General features: G+C 34.3%; 1 pseudogene; it reads right to left on the bottom strand.

Annotated features, from left to right (window-relative positions):
* Nucleotides 1–622: 622 nt before the first annotated feature.
* LOC119530582 lies at nucleotides 623–6,524 on the bottom strand (annotated as a pseudogene).
* Nucleotides 6,525–24,428: the final 17,904 nt, after the last annotated feature.

The following is a 24,428-nucleotide window of genomic DNA, read 5'->3' as shown; positions in this document are numbered from 1 at the left end:
CACCAATATAATATTTTACTGTACCAGATGACAGTCGTAGGTCAAGAAATTTGTACAGGTTATCATGTGGAATGTTTTTATTCCTAATTTATATTTAGCAAGATATTTGACAGTGTACAAAAATATCCAGTTTTAGGTAGTGATTGTTTGCATTATAATTTATTTACACAATTTCACCACTTAATAGTAAACACCTTTAAAAAAATAAGCATTGTTCATATATAAAGGCCATTAGGATAAATTCTTAAACCTATAAAAGTCACCTTAGTACATACCACTATTCCTAGGCATGTCACTGATAACTATAATCTGACTCCAAAGCCCACATTTAGTTTCTAGTTTTAATTATACACCGTAACTTTGAAGTACAACAATCTATTTAGATTGGCAAGGGACAGTGGAAGACTCAAGCAGTCCTATCAACCCATATAAGAAGTGTACGTTAGCCTAGCGGTTATATCCTTCAGGCTGTACTACCGTTTATTTATAATGGGACCACCAGTTCATCTCATTACTACCAAAACATGGTTCCTCTGGAAAAAAAAAATAGTAATAAGGCTCTCTCTAGACCAGCTGTAATGGTCAGCAGGGTGTATAAAAAGTGGCTGTCAGTAAAATGGTTTCATTTCTTCGAGATTTTTCCTTTTCCTTTTTTGGATTTCCTATGTTTTTCTGGTTTTGAAGGCTTTGAAGATTTTGTCCTTTTCTTGATCATAAGCATTGGTTTTCACAAAGTCTTGGTCTTTCTCATCAGATTGAGATTCATCTTCCTTTAGCTCTTCATTATATCTGGAATCCAGTGCTGGGCCTGTACTGCATCTAAATATCTTTACTGCCTGAAGTTAATATGCAGTAAGGTGGGCTTCCCTATTCTGAGCTCTTGTGAAGCCTGCTTTCACCTTGGGATCCAGCTTGGCAAAAGGACTGGGTTTCCCTCCCCAATTGCTAATTTCCATGATATTCTCAAAGTCTTCTTTCATCAGATAATATGTGTCCATGAGTGCAACAACATCCTTTACTCCTTTGACCCCTTGTGAGGTCAAAGGTTGTACAAGTGCATCTCTTATGTGTGACAGATTACCGATGTTTATGTTCCTTTTGCTGGACTAAGTTCTGAGACTTACATTCAGTGCTAGGTCCTGAACAGCATGATAGTGTTTGCCTGTAGATGAATGCTTCTCCAACCAGCTTTGGAAGGTGGGAAACTGGGTCATGTACCCTCATTAACTCTCCAGGAAGAACACTGGCATAAATGGTCTGTGTGGGGAGAAGACTCCAGTTTTGCTTACTCCGGATCTGACTGTCCACTAGGTTATCATCACATATGCTATCTGCTGCTCTGCTTAAAACCATCAAGTGCTTCTTCACGTCCCCCCTTGTGGCTACAGGCTTCACATGTATGTAGTTTTCCTGGACAAAGAGAGATGCTATTGAGTAATCATGAAAAAAGAGATCTGATTTTCCCACAAGGGACACATGAGCAGTCTGTTACCCCACTACAGATTCTTTCTGAGCAATATCAAATAGGCCCACTTTGATATCCTTTTTGGTACTACTGGAGTCAGTCTTGGCCTGGTCATAGGTTAATACCCTACTTTGTGCATACCACATACTCAGATTATGAAAAACCTGTCTGATATCTTGTTTTGCTCCTAAAATTATTTCATTCATAACCAGAGGGGAAATCTTTAAAGCCTTCTTAAATGCAATAGACATCATAGAACCCTGAATCTGTTCAACTTGAGGTCTTTGAAAATGAAGAGCAAAACAATAATGAACTAAAGAGCAAATCTTGGGATGATTTCTGTCATTGCACATACAAATAATGGGAAATTTTGAATGTTTTATCAGGTAATTAACTCCTGAATTCCTCCCCTGTCCTCACTACTTGCCGTGCCATCCACTTCATCCATGATGAGAGCATGTTTCCTGCTCCACTTGAACAAAACCTTTAATGCTGGTATTATTCAGTTGATTCAGCAACAATCTCCTTCAAACTGTTCTTACTTTGAGTGTCACTTACATTCAGTTCCACATAGCTGTAATCCCACTTCCTGAAAAACCAGAGAGTCTGTGGTTGCTTTGCCAACACCTGGTGGGCCTGAGAGCAATGCTGCTTTAAAACTAGAGCTGTCATCCTTGCCAGCAAATTTACCAAACTTTGCGTGTTTTTTATCTTCAGATGGACTCGTGTGCCAGTTTTAGAGCCAGCAGAGGAGTTTGTCAGCACAGCTCTGTTCACCTTGCTTTACTCTTATGGTCCTGAGTGAGGTTGGCTTTTATTTATCTATCCAGAGCAAACTTTCTACATGGTTTTCATTGCTGTCATCAGCTTAATTCTTCACCCTGCTATCACCATTTGTCTCCTTGGCCACTTGGTTCTCAAAGTCCAGGCCTTTCTGAAACACACTCTGTTCCATTTTTATTGCCTTTGTAGAGCTGCCCTTTTGGGAGTCAGCTTGCTCTTTTTAGATTCTGATTCCTTCTTATTTGGACTAGGTTCTCTTTTTTTTTTTTTTTTTTTTTTTTTTTGACCAATTTGTTCTTTCCAATTGTATTTTTCTTTCATCTCAGCTTCCACTGCCATTTCATACTTGGATTTTTTGCCTGGCATAGTTCAAATCACATTTAATAGGCCATCTTCATCAATAATTTTTGTTCCCAAGGCTGCTGCCTTCTCGCTCTCAGACTGTCCATTATCATGACCCATGATAAGATAGTTTGTTCTCTTGCTCACATTTCTGGTTACTTTTCTTCCATAACACTCAATTAGAGAGCTGGCCTCTTCTAGTTCAATAGACTCAAGCACTCTTGTGATAACAAATATAAGGACTTCCAAGCAATTTTCAGTTAACTTTGGTATATCTTTAGAATCCAGAGCTTTGGGACCTCTCAATTTAGGTAGTTTCGATAAGCTTAATTGCTAGTATGTTTATTTTCAGAATCTTCAGGACTTACAGACTCTTTTTTTAACAGGCACACAGCAGTGAATAAAACAGCTAAAAATACCTGCTCTCAAAGAGCTTACATTCTGGTTCAGGAGATAGACAATGAGCAAGATAAAAACGGTTGTGTGTGTGTATATGTGTGTGCACCTATATGGTAATATGTCTAAGGAGAATAAATAAAGGAGGGATGGAGAAAAGGGGATAAAATTTGTTGGTAAAAGAGGGTGGATTGTGTTGATATGTCATAACATCCTGAATAAAGAGCACCAAAGTAGAGCAACAAAGAGAAAACCTTTATTTCCTGATTGTGTGAGTATTTGTCTGAAAATGAGATTGCCCCTTTCTTTTGGTAGTTAGTAGAGGTTTTATATTTTGCAAGCACTTATGTTGCTAAGAGAAAAAGGGAATAACTGAGGTGGGGAGCAACACAGAGATTCCTTTATAATTCTGAGAGGTAGATGGTTGAAGCAACTCCAGGGATTTACATTCTGCAGTTAGAGGGTTTCTGTTTAGAAAGAACATGAATAATTAAGGCAAGTCTGAGAAGGCATATGCTTCAGTTGTGCTCAGATTTAGCAAGAAAAAAAAATGTGCTTTAGTATAGGGGCTTGCTGTTCTTAGTGTGGAAGTTGTGAAAGAGTTCAACCCGTTACAGACAGGGTAGCCATGGAAAGACTCACTGAGAATGTGACTATGGGGTAAAGTATTGATAGAAGCAAAGGAGTGATCTATATGGTTATTTTGCTGCAGTGGTAACTTAAATGGTGAAGGAAAAAGGAGCATGTCTGTCTTAGTTTAGAAATAGCAAGGAGGGCAGTATAGCTGGTGAAGAATGAGGACCAGGGTAGATAAGAGAGGAGGTCAAAACTAAAGGCCAGAGTCAGAACATACAGGACCTGGTAAGTTATAATTATGAGTTTTAGCTTTTACTTTGGGATGATTTTAGAGGGTTTTCAATGGAGCAATGATCAGATTTATATCTTTAACAGGATCACTTTGGCTGCTAGGTTGAAATTAGATTACTGGGGACAAGGGTAGTAACTGGAAAACCAGTTTAGGAGGATAATACAATAATCCAGTCTTGAACCGAGGTACAGCAGCAGTGATGAAAGTGGTCAAATACTTATATATTTTAAAATCCAATCCAACAGACCTCAGAGACCTGATGTGGTATGTGTGAGAGCAATAGGAAATTAAGATGATGTAGAACATATAAACTGTTATTCAATTTCTTTATATCCTTAACTGTTTCATCTTGAAATTGCTTGAAGCATTATGTTGAACTCCCCAAATAAATTAGGTTTGTCCATTTTCCCTTTCATATTTAATACTTTGGGTATTACATGTTGTACATTTGTGTTAGATATATGAAGCTTCTTGATATTTTATCTTCCCAGAAGATTATATATCCACTTATCCATATAAATATTTCTTTGTGGCCAGTTTAATAATTTTGCTTTAAATTTTATTTTTTTGATATTAACAGTACCATGCATACTTTCTCTTTGTTTACATTTACCTGGTATGTTTTCTCCTATACCTATAACCCACATTGGTATTTATTTTTAAAGTTTTAGGGAAGGCATGTTTTTAAGTACAGCTGTTATAATATAAAGAGTTAATTCTGTCTCTTAATAAGAAAATTGAGTAATTTAATACTTACTGAAATTACTGATATGTTCAGATTTTATCCAGGAATTATACTTTATGTTTCTTCCTTACTACGATGCTTTTTTAATAGTTTTGATTTTCACTGTGTACATGTGTGCATGTGTGCTTTTGAATTGTTTATATCTTTGCTGCTGTTGTTTCGTTACCATCTTCTTGCTTTATTATGCCTATATTTATTCAACATGCACACACAAGTACAAATCTGGGTAAACAATCTAAGTATAGCAAGATGTGCAATCACAAAATAAATATATCCATACAATTTCTACCCTGGTCAATAAATAACATATTTTAAGAAGTCATGTTCAGCCCACTTCCACCTCTCAGAGAAACCACTGTTCTAGCTTCTGGATTAATTTTGTCTTTCTTTTTTTAACTTTATATGTATTCAGTTTTTGCTGGCTCATTCCCTTTAACATTATGTTTGTAAAAATCTCTATGTAGTTACATGAATATTTCAGTACTTTAGCCTCATATGAATGTCATTTTGTTTAGAATTCTGACTCAAAATAGTTTTCTTCAGAGCATTGATCCATTGCTTACTATCTTCCAGTTATGGAGCTAAGAAATCTAAGGCAACCTGATCTTCTTTCCTTTGAATACATTCTGTAATTTTTTCCTCTGTAAATATGAAAGATTTTCTTTCCTTTTTCAATATTCTGAATTTCTCCAGGAGCTTCTGGTTTAAGTTATCTGGTGTTAGACCCTGGTAGGGGAATCTAGTGTCTTTCTGAGACAAAGGCATATTTTTATAATCTTTTCTTTCTATTTTTATTTTTAAAATTTTCAAACTTACAGAAAAATGGGGAAAAATATGAATTTTTTTTTTCCTAAATCCATCAGAAAATTCATTAATTGTACATTTCTTCACAAAATTCACTGATCGTTAAACTTCACAATTGTTTTCTTTCTTGCTCTCTTTCATACACACACATGCACTGCACACAAACTTGCCCACATATTATATACATTTTTTTGTCAAAACATTTAGAAGTTACATCATGAAGTGTTTCCCATGAACATTTTAGCATGTCACTCCCAAAAATAAAGACAGCCTCTTCATACCACACCTTAAAAAAACATTATCAGACCTAGGTATACTGATGCTATTTCAATAGCACCCGCCATGCAGTCATTGAAATTTCCCCAATTGTCCTGAAAACATATTTTAGTTTTTCTTTTTAAACAGTATTCAAAATTCACACAAATTGCATTTACTTTTGTTTTTAAGTTTAAAAAAAAATCTATTGTACTAGCACCTATACAACTCAAAATTCCCCTTTAACCACTTTCATGTGTATAATTCAGTGGTGTTAATTACATTTACAATATTGTGCTACCATCACCAACATCCATTACCCCAATTTTTTATCACCTCAAACAGAAACCGTACACTCTTTGCATTTAATTTTAATGAATTTCTTGTCTTGTTTAAATTTTAAAGCTTCATCTAATTTTTCTTTTTCCATTAAAAGTCTAGACCAGTTACCTTACAAAATATTCTACATTCTGGATTTGATTGTTTTTTCCTCATGAGAAACAAAATAAACAGTCACAGTTATTATATAGGCAGTATTTTGTGCTTCTTTTAAAATCATATCCGATGGTACATAATAGCAGATTTCCCTAACACTGGTGGTGAAATTTTTGATCACTTATTCAAAGTGGTAATAATCCTTTCTTGCCATTGTCATGGGATATATTTCCCATTGTAATTAATAGGTGATGTGTGGGGGTAATTCTTTGAAAATAGGTAAACATCTGAAGAGTTTGATCCTCATAAATGACTTCCTCATCAACTGATAAGCCTTAAATGAATCAATTAACACATTAAGAGTTTTAAAATGATAATTTTAAATTCAATGTTCCTGCATTTATTACCTGACATTCTTCTTCAAGTAGCATATTTCCTTTTTCCCTTTTCACTCCATGTCTGGTTTTTCTCTATCCCATCTTTTCCTCCTCTTTATTTGATTATCAACATGGTGTCAGAGACAATTTTTTTACTTGTTATGCTTTCATTCATCACTGTCATTATGAATTTGATACTCAAAATTTCCATTACTTTATGAGAATTTCCTAGTTTTGCCCAAGATGTTCCATGTTCACCTTGAATTTTGCTTATCCTAGGTCTTGAAATGACTAATTCTAGGATCTTTAAAGCATTCAGCCATGTAAACAAGGTCTGAGCATTAGCTGTGTTCATTGCTCCTGGGAGCCATTGCTTCTGGGCCTTTTAGAAAGAAGAGTGTCACAAAAGAAGGACTCATGGAAATCTACTGCAAATCTTGATAAAATTTGGTTGAATCATATATTGCACAGAAGACCCACAGACAACTAACATTTTGAAAATAAAAAAAATTAACCCATAGTTATGTAAAAGATTTATACAAAAAGCCAGCACAAAAAAGTGAACAGGTGACTAATATTAGCAGGGAAATACAAACTTAAAAAAAATAAACAAACCGAAATTCTGGAACTGAAGTATACAATATGTAGAACTAAAATAAATAGGGCAGGAAGGATAACATACAGTTTATTATGTGTATAATTATATTTCCAGAAGGAAAGGAAAAACTGGGAAAAATAAATGTTTTCCCTATAATATTTATTTGGACATAAAAGTAGGATGACAAAAATGCAATACACATCAAAAATCATTGAATTTGACCTGTAAGATATTATTCTTATTGTATTTTAAGGCTCTCAGATATAATGAAATTAATAATTTTTGAAATGGTACAGAAGAAAAAGAAACAAATTCTATTTTGGCTTAATTTATTAAAGGATCCTGCTTTCATTAAGTTCAAGTTCATCAGAAAGGTGTATAGTAAGGCATCACATGCAGATTTTTAAGAGAAAATAATGGCATGATAGCGAGCATTTGCAGAGGATGTAAATCCTGTTTTTCAACCATAGTTAAAACAAAGAGAAGATCACTAATGTTATTTGCTAATAATTGTTTCTCTATAAAGAATTAGCTACTATTTTGCAAAATTGTTGTATGAATTAGAGAAACATAAATTTGCAAATTAGAATATGTGCTATTTCAGGAAATAGAAACAAATAAGAGGCTAATGATGTAATTTTGAAAATGCCTGTAAAATAATCCCAAGGCTCGTTCTCATCCTCTATTCACAAGGAGCGTATACAATGAGTTAATATTGACAACAGTAGCAAGTAATATTGGTGAAATGAATTACAGTGTCTCAGAGATTGGGGTTCTTTCCATGTGTTTTGGTCTGAAAAGCTTCAAAATGAAAAAAACGAGTTACAACTTGAAAAATATGTTAGATTTACAAAATCCAAAATGATAAATGGAACCAGTGAGGACATAGAAAATACAAGTCGTATTCAGGAAGCCACTAGCGTACTATTCAGGCAGAAATGAGAGGATTCTTGCCAGCATCATTCAACACTAAGTGCTCATTTGGTTTTTCATATGCCACTTCTCTCCCTCTTTTGGTTATCCCATGGCTATTCCTGCACCCCTTTTTTTCTGCAGTGTTTTGAAGGTTGGTCCCATACATTTGGCCAATTTTTGTTTTTGTATTTGTTTTTAATTTTACTGCCTTGTATTCAAGACAAACAAGTAGTTGCCTATGTATTTTGGCAATTGGGACAATGGTTTAGTGAGTATATGTGTCATCTATACACAAGATTGTCCATTTCTTTTAATCAATGCTGAGATTTACTTAAACAAAAAGAGCATTCTGCTGTTGTAGTATGTAGTGTTCTATAAATATCAATTAGGTCAAATGTGCTGTTTTTCCGGTCTTGAAATCCTTAATAATTTTCTGTCTACTTCTTCTATTGACTGGAGACAGAATTATATCTGGCCATAAACATGAATGGTCTATTTGTCCTTTGTATGTTAAAGTTCTCACAATATGTGCACACACATTTAAATTACATGTTTTTAATTTATTGACGCTTTATCATTACATTTTGTCCTTTTTGTGCTTTGTAGTTTTCCTTTATTTGAGATCTGCTGTTTTCCTTGTTCTGACAATAGTGTAATGTCTCCAGCATTCCTTTGATTAGTTTGCATGGTAAATCCTTTTCCATAATTTTAACGTTAACCTATCTGTGTTGTTATAATTAATTTTTGAGTGTCTTGTAGAAAACACATACTCGGACTTACATTTTTATCAAATCTGACAATTTAAAAAGTTATGAGGCAAAAGGTTGATGACTGGAGTAGTAAGCTATATTTTTTGTAACATTTTATTGTTCAATCAAAATATATTATCTCCTTAATTGTTTTTTATTTTCATTTTCTACTTGTATTTTTTGTATTTTTCTATTTGCCTTTTTCCTCTTTTCCTGCCTACATTTGGAATGAGTCTTGTGCATGATTCTATCTCCACTACTGGCTTAATTGTTACAAATCTTTTCATGTTTGTGTGTGTGTGTGTGTGTGTGTGTGTGTGTGTGTGTGTGTGTGTGATTGAACTTGAGTTTAAAATGTACATCCTTAACTTATCACATGCTGCCTTCGGATAATATTATACAACTTCCTATATATTTTATGCCTTCATGACCTCCCTCCCTTCCTTTGTGCTATTATTGACATACACTTTCCTTCCTCATTTGTTATAAGCCATAAAGTACATTTACTATTACCTTACTTTTAAGGGAAATGGTTATCTTTTAAGGTGATTAAAAATAAGAACACAGGGTCTTCCATATTTACTTTCATCTTGACTATTTCTAGTGCATTTTAATTCTTTGTGAAGCTCAAAATTTCCCTTAGGTATTATATTCCTTCTGCCTGATGAACTTCCTTAAAAATTTCTTAGTGTGTAGAATGTCTGATAATGACCCCTCTCCACTTTTGCATCCCTAAATCTTTATTTCATTTCACATTTGGAAGTATTTTGTTTTGTTTTGTTTTTTTTGCTGACTCTGAAATTTTGGGTTGATAATATGTTTTCCCTCAGTATTTAATATGTCACTCTTTAATCTTCAGGATTGCATAGTTTCTTGAGAATTCTTGTGTAATTCTTACCTTTATTTATATGTGTGTGATGTTCCTTTTTCAGTGCCTCTCGACCATAATTTCTCTTTTTTTTTTTTTTCTTTAGCAGTTCAGGATGGTATGTATAGATAGGCATTTTGTGTGTGAGTGTGTGTGTGTTCCTTGCTTAGGGTCTCTGTATTTTTGTATATTTGACTTGCAGTCTTTCAAAACTAATTGGCAAATTCTAGGCCATTAACTCTGTCAATATTTCTTTCCCATTTTCTGTTTTCTTCTGGAAAACCTATTACTTACATATAGGAATGGTTTATATTCTTCCTCAGTTACTGGTGCTCTGTTGTGTTTCTTGATTGTTTTTTCTTTGAGTTTTAGATTGTATAATCTTTATTGTCATATGCTCATGCTTACTGATTCTTTCTTCAGCTTTCTCCAGTCTGCTGGTGGTAAGGCTGTCAAAGGAATTTTTCACATTTAATATTGTGTTTTTGTACTCTAGTGATTTCCATTTGAATATATTTATTATTTCAATCTTATTGTTGAAATAACCCTAACTGTTCATTTATGTTGTCCACCTTTTCCACTAAATTCTTTAATATATTAGTCATATTTATCGAAAAACCTCTTCCTGATATTTCCAATCTCTGAATAATCTCTGGCAGATTTTGTTGGTTGCTTTATCTCTCATAAAAGAATCCTTATTTCTTTCTTTTTTAGCCTGTGTGGATTTCAATTTATGGTTTTATCCTGAATATTGTGTGTAGAAAAACAGTAGAGACTGATGTAAATGATATTTATGCCTGGGAATAGGCATGCCCTTAATTCTGGTAGGCATTGGCATTGTGTGTTGCAGGAGGGTGTTGAGTAAATCTATTCAGGAATTGAATTGTTATTATCATTATATTCAGTGCATCACACAGATTCTTCCAGCAGTTTCCTGCTGCTACATTGCTATTAGGATGCTTCAGGGTTTTTCTCAGCGTTCCTTCTCCACCTTCAACTTTCGGATGTCCTCGCATTCTGGTGTCACAGAAGGGGTCACTGTTAACATTCTTGCCTCATCATTGAGATGTACACAGATGTCATGGTGCTAGGGGTATTTTCTGTTATTCTGTTCCATCCTCAGTCTTAGGCAGTCCTTTTTCTCACCCTTGGAGGGAAGATTTCTCAAAAGTCCTACTTCTTTTCTCCATGGCATCCAAACTCTGCATCTTTCCCATAGAAATGAAGACTTACGTTTACACAAAAATCTGTACACAAATATTTGTTGCAGTTTTGTTCATAATAACTGAAAATTGGCAACAACCCAGATGTCCTTAAGTGAGTAAATGATTAAAGAAACTGGGGCTTCCATACAATGGAATACTTCTCAGCAATAAAAAGGAACAAACAATCAATACAAACAACAACCTGAAAAAAAAATCAGAAAATTATGCTGAGTGGAAAGAAAACAATCAAAAATGTTACATACCATGATTCCATTTATATAACATTCTTGAAATGATAAACTTTTAGAAATTAAGAATAGATTAATGGATGACAAGGCTTAACAGGGAGCTGGGACAAGAAGTAGTAGGTACAGTTATAAAAGGAAAACATGAGGGATCTTTGTGGTGATGGAAAGGTTCCAAATCTTCACTGCATTGATATCAAAATCCTGACTGTAATATTTTACAAAGTTTTGCAAGTAGTTACCATTGGAGGAAACTGGGTAAAGCATACAAGAGTTCTATCTGCCTTAGTTCATCACAACTTCATGTGAATCTGCAATTATCTCAAAATAAAAAGTTTAATTAAAAATTGAGTTTCATTGATTTCAGCTTTTTGCTTCCAGGTTGTTCTAGTTTGCTAATGCTGCAGAATGCAAAACACCAGAGATGGATTGGCTTTTATAAAACGGGGATTTATTTCGCTACACAGTTACAGTCTTAAGGCCACAAAGCATCCAAGGTAACACCTCAGCAATCGGGTACCTTCACCGGAGGACGGCCAGTGGTCGTCTGCTCCAAAGCTCCGGCCTCAAAACGGCTTTCTCCCAGGACGTTCCTTTCTAGCAAGCTTGCTTCTCTTCAAAACATCACTCCCAGCTGCACTCAGTTTTCCCTCTTTGAGTCAGCTCATTTATATAGCTCCACCGATCAAGGCCCACCCCGAATGGGTGGGGCCAGGCCTCCATGGGAACATCTCATCAAAATTATCTCCCACAGCTGGGTGGGGCACACTCCAAGCAAATCTAACCAACACCAAAACTTCTGCCCCACACAAGACCACAAAGATAATGGCATTTGGGGGACACAATACATTCAAACTGGCACACAGGTCTTTCTTTCTTTGTATTTAGCCCTTTTTATAAAGGACCAGTAAGAGGATTAAGACCCACCCTGGGGCACACCGTAACTGAAGTAAACTACTTCATCTAAAGGTCCTACTTACATTAGGTCTACACCCACAGGAATGGATTAGCTTTAAGAACATGATTTTCTGGGTACATACAGTTCCAAACCACCACATCATCTTTAAAATAATCAATTTCATTCCTACTCCAAAAGAATAGTTTCTTTTCAAAGGCAACACATTTGGTAATTAACTCCTAATCCATTGTTTGATAAATTCAGTTTTTAGTTTTCAAATTACCTTGTATGATAGATATTGTCTCACGTTTCTTAAAATTAGGAAAAGGAAATGAAACTTGGTAAAATTATGAAATAAATATTTCAGATGTGCATGTACTTACCAGGAGCTTTATTACTTTGATAACAAAGCTACTTTTCTCCATTTGGAATTATGATCATTTCAAAAATTCATTTAATCCAAATGGCACTTAATAACTTTTAGCATATCTACCCACAAATGTTGTATAACATTGTAATTTAAATGCTATAAATCTTAGAAAGTACAAAAGAACATTTAAAACCCGGAAAAAAAAGATATATATTAGTAAAACAGGTGTCATAATTAAGACAACAGAAGAATCAGTAGACTTTGAATTCTAGTTCTTACAAGGCACAACAATAAGAAGCTGTATAAATGGATACTTATAAAATCTATTATGTATAAAAGCCATAGATTAGGGAGTTTTTAAGACAGAGAATTCAGGTGTTGAATAGCTGCAATTTATAATATAATTCCAGAAATTGAAACCATTAATTCATTTATTCTATAAATATTTTAGATGTGGTCCTTTTGCTAAGAAATGGAGGAAAATGTTGAGTGAAACAAGATGTGTTCTCAGCCATCATCAAGTTTATAATCTTGTAAGTAGAGAGATATTGATCAACTGTTCAGCAGCTCCACATGAAATTCCAAAGAGGTTAAGTGATTTGAAGGAAAGATTTCCAATGCAATGAATGCTTATGACAGGGTAACTTGTACAAACTCCACAATTGTTCCTTTTTATATGATTTTAGATTTTAAAAGCTCTGACTTCTTAATAGGCAAAATCTCTCACTCTCCCTCTCTCTCTCTCCCTGTCTCTCATCTGAATCTTAAAAGGCAACATGCTTATTATGCAAACTTCTCCATTCTAAAGAGATTCTTAAACTTTTATAATAATAGTTTATAGCTTTGCTTCATTTTTTATGAACCACAATTCAACATTAATTTACTTAAAGTTTTCTTCATCTTTCTTCTACCCTGTCCATTCTGTCGCAGATATTCCTCCATTCTAGTTTGAGTTGCTTTCTCAGAAACGTAAAATAAGTGTGCTTCACCAAACCTAAATATACTTGTCAGAAGAAAACTGTATTGCTATTACAAAATTTGTCAGGACAAATTAAGCCAGAGAGAATGTGACAATTCATTTGGGAAATCATGTTTTACAATTTGTTTCATTTGTTGTGACTTAGCATAGTTCTACAAAAAAGAAATTTAAAAATTTACTCTCTTTAGAAAAGTATGAATACATAAGAATGACAGTTTTGTGAAGAGTTGTCGCTGGAAAAATGATATTTACTTCTAGACTTGAAAACAAATGAAAAATATATTAAAGATTGATATAAAATTTATTATCTTTGACTGTTATATAAACACATTAGTAATGTGATTTCTTTAGAAGGTATGCTTAATCTCTCTGCCAAGAAAGTTTATGAGAAAATATGGTTAAATATCTGACACCACCTTTCAGTCACACATTCTACATTCACATTTATCATTAAACAGAGAATCAAGATAGTGAAAAATGAAAAAGGGACTACCCAGTTTTAATGATTAAATCAGTTTTCAATTTCAGTGTTCTAAATTATGCATTAACAACTGACAGTAACAGCACATATATGTGACTTAAAAAATAAAGGTAAGCTTTTAAAGGATGTAATAAATTACATATTCATAAAAATTCTATATAAACAGCACGGAAAGCTTTCTTTCATATTCTACTTTTTTCACTGTCCCCATCTGGTAAATGGGAAAAGGAGAATTCAGGAGGCATTAAAGGAGAATGGGGAGAACATGGATTTGGGGACCAGAAAAGCTAGAGTCAAATTCTGCCTCTACTACTTACTAACAATACTAACTACACCAAAACAAGAAAGAACACTTTCTGAGACTCAGGGGAAAATAATGAGTATATTAATGTTTACTTTTCAGAGTTATGGTAAGGAGCTAATAAGATTTTGCATGTCAATTACCTACAACAGGGTCTGGTACATAAGAGAAGATGATAAAGATGGGTATTTTATTAACCAACAATATCATTATCTAAAGGAATCTTGATCAAATTTGAAGAAAATAGTTAAATCATCTCAGAAACCAACATCTGAAATTTATGCTGGCAATCTCCTTAAATGTCAATCATGATCAAAGTAGCAATTCTTTTCAAAATATTATGCTTTCACCAACAATTTATTACAAAAAATTTTAAGCACACATTGAAATTGAAAGAGTTTTACAGTAAACATACTGTATTAGGTAGGGTTCTCTAGGGAAATAGAATCAACAAAAGATGTATGTAAATATAAGATTTTATAAAAGTGTCTCATGCAAGTATGGCAATGCATGAGTCCAAATTCTGTAGGGCACATAGCAAACCGGCAACTTTGATGAAGGTGTTGGATGAATTCCTCAGGCAGTGAACTGGCAACTCCAATGAAGGTATTCAATGAACTCCTCATGAAACGCTTTGCTGGCTAGTAGAAGAAGAAGTGAAGCTTCTCTCTCTTCCAAGTCTTCAACTGATTGAATCAAATCCAGCTGATTGAATTCTCTCATTGTGGAATTCAAGCCCTTTGTTGATGTAATTAGTCACAGGTGTAATCAATTGACTGATGATTTAATAAACCAGCCTTTTGGTTTATTAATCAGCCACAAATGCCCTTGCAGTAAGGGTTAGGCCAGTGCTTGCTTGACCAGACACCTGGACACCATCACCTGGCCAAGTTGACACATGAACCTAACCATCACATGTACATATAATCACCTAGATTCTACCTTTAATGTTTTATTATATTTGCTTTATCATATGTCCATCCATTTCTCTACCCATCTATTAATGCAAATTATTTTTAATGCATTTCAGAGTAAGTTTCAGATTTCATTATGTTTCCCTCTACATACCTTAGCATTGAAGTTATTAATAAGCCATCAATGTTTATTTACTCTTTTCTTCTTTGATTGTAAAGTTTACAGGCGATGAAATGCACACACCTCTAGCCTACATTCCCTGAGTTTTTGACAAATGTATACCCCCATGTATCCCAAACTCTACACAGTATAGACTGATACATTTTTCCAGAGAGTACTTTTTTTTTAATAAGTGACATTTCAACTATCTTAAGAATCCAAGTCAAAGAAGTATGTGGAAAATAAATGTGCAAGATGGCTTTACCATTTCCACTATGACAATTGATGACAGGAAATCAGGATTTTATTCCAGAGACAAAACCACATCTGAAGATGAGACTAGATAAACAAATCAATTGCTCAAGACCCAGAAGGGTAGTTACCAAATATCATGATAAGGGGCAGTCTTAAGCCCAGGAATCAGAACATCAAAAACAAGGAATCATTTTATGTGTTTGTTAGCAACTGACAAAACACATTCATGTTCATGTGTATAACACAATATCCATATATTTCATTTTTTTAAAAAATGTACATTTGATTTCATTGTTAAAGAAAATATTTAAGTTAAAAAATTTCAAGCAAAAGTAATACTGAGCTGAGAGATAAATCATAGAATTTCTGTGGTAAAATGATATCACTTTATTTAAAAGGGAAAAGTAGGTAAGTGGACATTTGCTGATGTGTAGTTAAGAAAGCAAGAGATTTGAGAAACATGTTTTGTTCTTCTCCCCATTCTGTCTTCTCTAGTTCTAACTAATCTTCAGCCATTTGACTATACCCAGACAGCTTTCTAAAAACTGCTCTTTTACCAAATTATTGTGTTGGCTTCCTTCTTCCACCTCTTCTTTGTCTATGACTGCATCATCCTGAAATAACTTCAATGTTTAATGTTAGTGAGTTGAAGGGGACTTGAGAGTTTGAGGTTAATAGGCTAAAAATTTGTGGAAACATTGATATAAAGGTTAAGCAGAATGTTACCAAGGATTCACAAACAAAATTACATTTAGAGTAGTTCTCCTCATGCAGCTGCAAATAGCAGTAAGAATCCCTACCAGAGGAAACTGGCTATAAGTAAGCCAAGTGGAATTAAAATGTTTCTAGTTTCAAGGTAATTTAAGATAAATTAATTAGGTCACAATTTGCATGGGTTAGCATATCAAAAGAGTGCCTTTCTGCATTCACCATTCATATTGCTATCCATAAACATAGCAAGACCAACAGTAATTTGAATTAGTGGTAAAAAGCAACCATTACAATAAATAAAATAAGATGTCAGCCATTGTTTGAGTGATGTACTAAAGTTTTACCATGATTAATAAGCTTCTGTATACATAACCTCATGGGTAAAACACCCGGAAGAATTTTCCTCCTTCAGTCATTGAACATACCCTGTGAAAACATACTTAAACACATTTATACAAAATTTTTAATTCTGTTGCTTTAAATTATCTATTTCCAATTCATTCCCCAATGCTGAGAAATCTTCTCCTTAACTTACTTAAAATTTAACTTACTTTGATAAAATTTCCAAGTTGACTTAGGAAATCATTCTCTTTTGCTGACCTACCATATCCTGAAAGGCTAGCATTTCTCCGCTCATTCCTGAAACTTCTTCCAATTGTCTGCAAGAAGGCTCCCATTTTCCTGCATTCAGAATATATTGACTTTACTTACATCATAATTGTATTCATCTTTTCCTCAAGATCCTCCAAACTAAGTACAGCAAAATTAGTTTCACTTATCCAGAACTGAAAAAAAAATATGTGTACCTTCCCTGAACCCCACACATAAAGACTCCGTTTTCCCAGACAATTAGTGAGTCATTCTGGAGGCCTCAACAAGAGAGCATGTGGTCCTGCTGCATGTAAAGCCAGATGTTGAGTCCCTTCTCCTGCTCTTATTGTATTTCCATTGAGTCATATGAACTTGTTACTATAAAATTTGGGCTGAATATCCTGAAGGACTGTTTCCAAAAATTTACAGGCCTTCGGCACCATAGCTTTTGAAACCGCTTTTTACGTCATGTCAAATACATTAAACGTTACAAATATCCCACTTTAAACACAGTTTTGCTTTGAAAAAATAGAATATAATTCTAATTAATTCTAATTACATTTAATTAAAATTTAGAAAAAATGATTGTTTTAATAATAAATTACTTTGTTTTTTGCCATTAATTTTATCAACATATCACTGAGTTGAGATACCGATCATTCGTTCTTATATGTAACCACAATTTTATTAATTTAAATTTTCTTTTAACTTTAACAATTGAAAACAGTATGCTGTGTATTTTTGGTGTGTATGTATATGTATGTATGTGTGCATATGTTTAATTCACAGAGAGTTTTGTACATTTTTGCAAAGCTTATGGGACTTGGCTGCTAGGTTAATAATGTCCAGGGTTCAAAATGACCTCCTACCCCCCAACATCAGCATAATACTATCCTAGGTTTATCTGTGATAACTATATACAAGAGAAGAATACAAAGAATGACCCAACTGAATAAGTGTATTTACTCACATCTAATCTATATTTTTCAACGTAGATATAAGAACAAGATTCTGAGTGCATTTTCTTGGCTACTTTCTGCTTTCTCAGGAATACTATGCAAGGCCATCCATCCCTGCTCTTCCCTTATCATTCCTTCCTTATTTCTTACAACTTTATATAAAAATCATATGTATTTTTAAATTGTTATTTTTGTATTATAAAATTAATATCCTTCTTAATAGAAACTGCAGAATATTAGAATCAAAATTATCTGTAGTTCTTCAATTCATATTTAAAATTGCTGCACTTCCTCATATTGTATAAAATGTATGTCATTATTTTTAAAAAATAATTTTTCTGATTATAAAGATAACATGTCAGTATAAACATTTTGAAAAGTTATATGAATTTTTACTAAGAACATCCAGAATCCCCTTATACACAAGTACTATTAACTTGTTCTGAATGTCCTTATGGCTTTTCTGTACCTATAGCATACTCTATATGTGGCATCTTAAGCTCATTTTATCAAAGGATCATGCATAGGTGCAAGATAAAGCATGGTTAAAAGAAAGAGACTTATTAAAAACAGCTCCAGGTGAGTGTTTTATTAGCAGTTCATATTTTACAAGGGTAGCATGGATCATTAAATTTGAATTTTAATAATGGACAAAATGATTTCCTGGATTTAAAATATATATATAATAAAAAGCTTTATTAACAGCAGCTAATATTTTAATGACACACTGTAATCTGAACATTGCTAGCATATATATTCAATATGTCTCCCAGCAATGTTCAGATTACAGTGTGTAATCTGTATACACACACACACACACACACACACACACACACACACACACACACACATTGTTCCGGTTTGCTAATGCTGCCATTATGCAAAATACCAGAAATGGATTGACTTTTATAAAGGGGGTTTATTTGGTTACACAGTTAAGTCTTAAGGCCATAAAGTGTCCAAGGTAAGGCATCAATAATAGGGTACCTTCACTGGAGAAAGGACATTGGCATCAGGAAAACCTCTGTTAGCTGGGAAGGCACAGGGCTGGCATCTGCTTGCTCCAAGGTTGTGTTTCAAAATGGCATTCCCCAAAATGTCAGTGCAAGCTTTCAATGGACATCTTCAATATGTCTGGCTCAGCTGCAGCTAGCATCTGGGTCTGCATGGCTCTTTTTAAAGTACTCCAGTGATTTAATTAAGACCCACCCTGAATGGGCAGGGCCACACCTCCATGGAAATAATCCCATCAACAGATCATACCTTAATCAAAGGTGTTACTAGTCACATCTCCATGGAAACAATCAAAATGTTCCAACACAATCAACACTAATACATCTGTCCCTATAAGATTGTATCAAAGAACATGGCATTTTGGGGGACATAATATATCAAAACCAACACACATATATAAAATCTTTCTCCCTTCTTTACAGATTAAATGAGTTAGACATAAGTGGTTAAGTAATACCCATTTCTTCATTTATTATTTTTGAGTGCTTACTATATGCTAACCTCTGCATTAATTTCTAAGGATAGAGCAGTGAGAAATACAGCACAATCCCTTGTCACTTGCCAATAAGTGGCAAAGCCACAATTTAAAGCCATTTGCTCTGATTCTGGAGAATAGTTACTTATAACTGTGCCAGGCAACTATTCCACTGGTTTCTGCTGATCTGATTCTGTAATTGTGTAAAATGATAATTTATTTGTTATTCACCCAACAGAGTTTCCTAAATGTATAAATATTTTAGAAAATTTTGCAAATGATAGTAGAACAGGACATGTAGCAATTTTGCAACCATTAAGCCTGGTAAAAGATTCTCATGAAATGTGGAATGAAGTATGTTCAAAAGAAAAAATATGATACAAAGCAATGAAGAAGAGGATTTTAGAGTAGCTTAGTGCTAGACATCTAACAAGTGATCATATAGTCAGGTTTCTGAGTTTAAGGCTCAACTTGAGTAAGGAAAGGCCCATGAGACTTTCCATTCTATGATTTTCCCATTTTAAATTTCTTATTTTTATTCAATTTTAAGTTGACTAGATATTACATTCAATATTTTTTTAGTAAATTATTATATGGGAGGTATACCTTCTGAACTATTGTATATTAATGTTTTAGTTGCCATCATATATGAACAGTAACTTAATGCTAAGATGATATGAGATTTATTTATTTTTGAATACTCTGAGAATATTGCCTTCTTGAATTGAATGTTACATAGGGACATGTTATTGTCAATCTGATTTTTAGACCTGAGTAGATCATAATCTCTTTTATTTAATGATTTCACTACCTGTATACATTTAGAGTTTTTCTTTATCTGTATCATTCCCAGATTTTGCTAGTGTTCTGGTTTGCTAGAGCTGCCATTATGCAAAATATCAGAAATGGGTTGGTTTTATAAAGGGTATTTATTAGACTACAATTTTACAGTTCTAAGACCATAAAAGTGTCCCAACTAAGGCATCAACAAGAGGATACCTTCAATGAAGGAAGGCCAGTGGTGTCTGGAACACCTCTGTAAGCTTGGAAGGCAGGTGGCTGGTATCTGCTGGTGCTTTGCTCCCCAATTCTGGTTTCAAAATAGCTTTCTCCAGAATGTCTCTGGGCTTCTGTCTTTGGTCCTCTCTCTCAGCTCCTGTGTGTCCTTGTTTCTTTCTCCCAGGATTTTTCTCTCTAAGCATCTGGGGTTCCTCTTTTAGAATCTCTGGTGCAAACTCTGGGCTTCATCTCTTAGCTTAGCATCTCCAATCATCCTTCTGTCTGCATCTCCAAGCATCTCTAAGCATCAGCTTCTGTGTCAGCTCTTAGCTCTCTTAAATAGTCCAGTGAACTCATCAAGCCCTACCCTGAATGGGTGGGGTCCACACCACCACGGAAAAAATTCAATCAGTGTTCTCACCCACAATTGAGTGGGTCACATTTCCTTGGAAACAACCTAATCCAAATATCCCAAAAGATTGGATTAAAAGAACATGTCTTTTGTGGGGGGACATAATATAACCAAACTGGCACAGCTAGTTTTTCTTTTTGTGACTGTAGACTGGAAGGCATGGGTTACACTGGAGAGAAGGAATACCAAAATGAAAACATGAGGAAAAGTTTAATATTGTATACTAGATGCTGAATTATCAAAATTATCTTCTCCCATTTTATACTCCAGGCAAGAATTTGGTGTGCCTTCTTGAAGAATCTGACCAGTACAAGAAGAAAAACCTAATAATAATGAAAAGACAGTTTCCCAATTCAATGCACAGCTAGACTGTCCCAAAGTGAAGTTAACAGTTCACCATTTCTATCCTCATATTCAGAGTTTCCAATCATATATTGTTCACGAAAACAGATAAGTAGGTGGTAATTTCTGGCTATAGCAGCAAAAGTAGGATGATGTGAAGATTTGGGGTCCTCTCTTCAAAGGTAAAGTATGGAATGATCAAAATTGTCCAAAACAACCAATTCAAGGCTCTGGAAAATGTATCAAAGACAAACAAAAAACTTGAGATGAATTTATTCATGAAGAATATCTAGAATTTTGGGTAAGAAGACTTTCTTGCCTGAGGCTGCTAACATCCTTCAAGCTCAATCAGAATGAAAGTTTACCAGAGTAGGTTTGGCCATGAAAACCAGCAGCTTCCATGCCATAGAGTGTGGACCAGATTTGGGACAGACTGCAAAAATTCAGGCCTGGTAGCAGCCTCAAATAGTTAGCAAACACAGTAGGAAATGAATGTGGAAAACACACAGCTCTGCTATTCTGAAGTGGTTCTCTTTGGTTGGACATGCAGTGGGCCAGCCAAAAATTTAACAAAGGTCCTGGAGACAGAGCCACAGAAAGGCAAGATAAGCTCTCTAAATATTTCTACCTAACTGGGAAACCATGTGCATTTACAGGAAAGATCTGCAAGAGCCTAGAGGAAAGTAAAAGCTAGAGGAAAGAACTTGCTGGACTTTGAATGCACTCCCTGTACCTCACACAAATCCATCAGCAAAGAATGTAAAGTTTGCAAAATTTATGTATCTGAACAAAACCCCTGCTCAAATTAATCATTGACCACTATGCTATCCAGACCTACAGGAGACTCCTAAAAAAACAAGGCTAGAAAATAAAAATAAGACTTAACAAAACCAAGCAGAGTCATCAGTGGCTACCTACATTAAAGAAAATATATTCAGCTGCTAAGTCTCAGGGGAAAATGTCAGCATCAGTTATTGCTAAAATATAGACTATATACCTAAATGTCCAGTTTACAACCAAAAAATGAGACATATGAAGAAACATGAAAGTATGACTCATAATCAGCATAAAATGAAATCAGTAGAAACTGACATGAAATTTCTAACATGAGCTAACTGGAAAATATTTGACTCAACTAGTATAAATATGTTCAAGTAATTGAATAAGGTATGCCTAGGACTTTAAAAATAAAGATGGCAATGACTTAACAAGCAAGGAACCTCAGTACATTAACAGAGAATGAAATGGGTTATTGAAAATTACAATAGCCAAAATGAAAAATTCAAATGATGAGCACAACCATAGATTTGAGATCTCAAATAATAAGGAAGTGATCAATAAAGAAGACAGAACTTCTGGTTTTAGTTTTGGCATGAAAAGGGCTTGGCAATCATCACTCCAATCTTACAAGAAGAAAAAGCTGAACAACAAACATATTAATGACTTTTCTTGGACTCCTCACAGAGCTGATGTTGCAGGGCAAGTAGTCACTCCAAAAAGCTGGAGGGACAGGCAAATCCACAGAATGGTGAGCTAATATCTACTTGTCTGGAACAGGAACCACTGCAGTGGTAAACTGGTAGAAACAATATATTAGATAAATTTCTGAAAGCTGAGCATGGGCTAGCATGAGAGTGAGAAACTCCTGGGGCTTTGAAGTATTGGGGAACTTGCAATTTCATAGGTTTTACCTCTAGGAAACACAGAGGTATTAACAATAAACAGCATGTAAAGATCTCCTTGTGGCTCTGGCAATGGAAGAGAAGAATAAAGTTTGTGAAATACTCCAAAGCATTCCCCATAACAAGGGTCTATTCTTCCAGGGAAAATATTTAAACAGAGACTTATCCCAACTTGTGGGAGAGGATTAATCTGATTCCAGTCCTCTGTAGCCTTTGAGTTTCACCAGTTGGGAGGGGGATACTATACTGTGGCAGAAACACTTGAAAAGTTCACAGGCCAGGGACATAGGCCCACTAAACAGCTGAGATTTAATCAAGGATTATACAACACCCAAGCACCCCACATACCTTACCACCAAACCAACAGGACTGTAGTATAGTAACAGTGGATTACAGCAAAAAGAGCTCCAAAACATCTACCCTCTCTGAGGAGGAGTATTTGGGAGCTTAATGTCAAGAGGAGAGACACAAAGATCCTAAAAGAATTGGAATTCTCTGGAACATACACTTACAGCACAATTAAACAAGGCCTAGCTCCTAGCCAAAACAGCATAAATCCTCATTCTCTTACCATAACCAATATATCTGGTTCTCAACAAGAATTATAAGATATGCCAAAAGGCAAAAAAGTACAGTCTGAAAAGACAAAGCAAACATTAGAACGTGATTCATTTGTCACAGTTGTTGGAACTATGAGAGCAGGAATTTAAAAAGTCTATGGTAAATATGCTAAATAGTTCTAATAGAGAAAAGTAGACAGTGTGCAAGAACAGAGGTGTAATGTAAATGTAAGCAGAGCTGTAATGTAATGTAAATTTCCAGAGATGGAAATTTTAGGAAAGAATTAAAAGGAAATGTTAGAAATCAAAAACACCAACATATTGCTTTTGATTTGTTCATCAGGAGCCTGGACACAGCTGAAGATAGAGTCTGTGAGCTTGAAGATAGGTCAACAGAAACTTCTCCAATGGAAATACCAAAGTGGGAGAAAAAGAGTGAGAAAGAATAGAAGGGGGGAATAAAAAAGAAAAGAAAATCCAAAACCGTGGAATTCTTTTAAAAGTATTAACATACATGTACTGGAAATACAGAAAAGAATATAGAGAATAGAGAAATAAAAATATTTGAGGTAACAATGACCAAGAACTTTACAATTAATGACACATACGAAACCACAGGTCAAGGAATCTCAGAAAACACCAAGCAGGAAAAACACCAAGGTCTATACATCAAGGCATATCATATTCAAACTAGAAAATAAAAGACAAAGAAAAAAACCTTGAAAGAAAACAGAGGGGAAAAAATACTTCTTATGGAGGGCAAATGATAAGAATTATAGCATATTTCCCATCACAAACTATGCTAACAAGAAGAGGGTTAAGTATCTAGTGAAATTACCCTGCAAAAGGACAAATAAAGACTTTCTCAAACAAACAAAAATGGAGGGAATTTATTTTCAGTAGACCTGTTCTGTAAGAAATGTTGAAACAAGTTATTTGATTGAGAAGAAAAATGATACAGGACAGAAACCCAGATCTACCCAAAGAAAGAAAGATTGTCAAAAAAGAAAAAAAAAACTGAAAGTAAAGTGAAATTTTTAATTTCTTCTTAAAAAATCTATACAATAACTTTTTTCTATTACACACAATTATTAATTTATTATAAAAACCTGTATACACAATTAAATACTTGATCAAAGTTTTAAAAAATATATTCAGAATGAAATGTGTAGAAAGAGACATTTCAAAGTCATAGAAGTTACTACTGTTACAATATTTAATCATTTTTACAATAGGTTTGCTGGTATATTTCAATGAATTTCTTTCTTAGAATCA

The sequence above is a fragment of the Choloepus didactylus genome, chromosome 3 (assembly GCF_015220235.1).
Source record: "Choloepus didactylus isolate mChoDid1 chromosome 3, mChoDid1.pri, whole genome shotgun sequence".
NCBI lineage: Eukaryota > Metazoa > Chordata > Mammalia > Pilosa > Megalonychidae > Choloepus > Choloepus didactylus.
The sequence above is the reverse complement of the archived record's forward strand: the minus strand, read 5'-3'. Positions and strand labels throughout refer to the sequence as shown.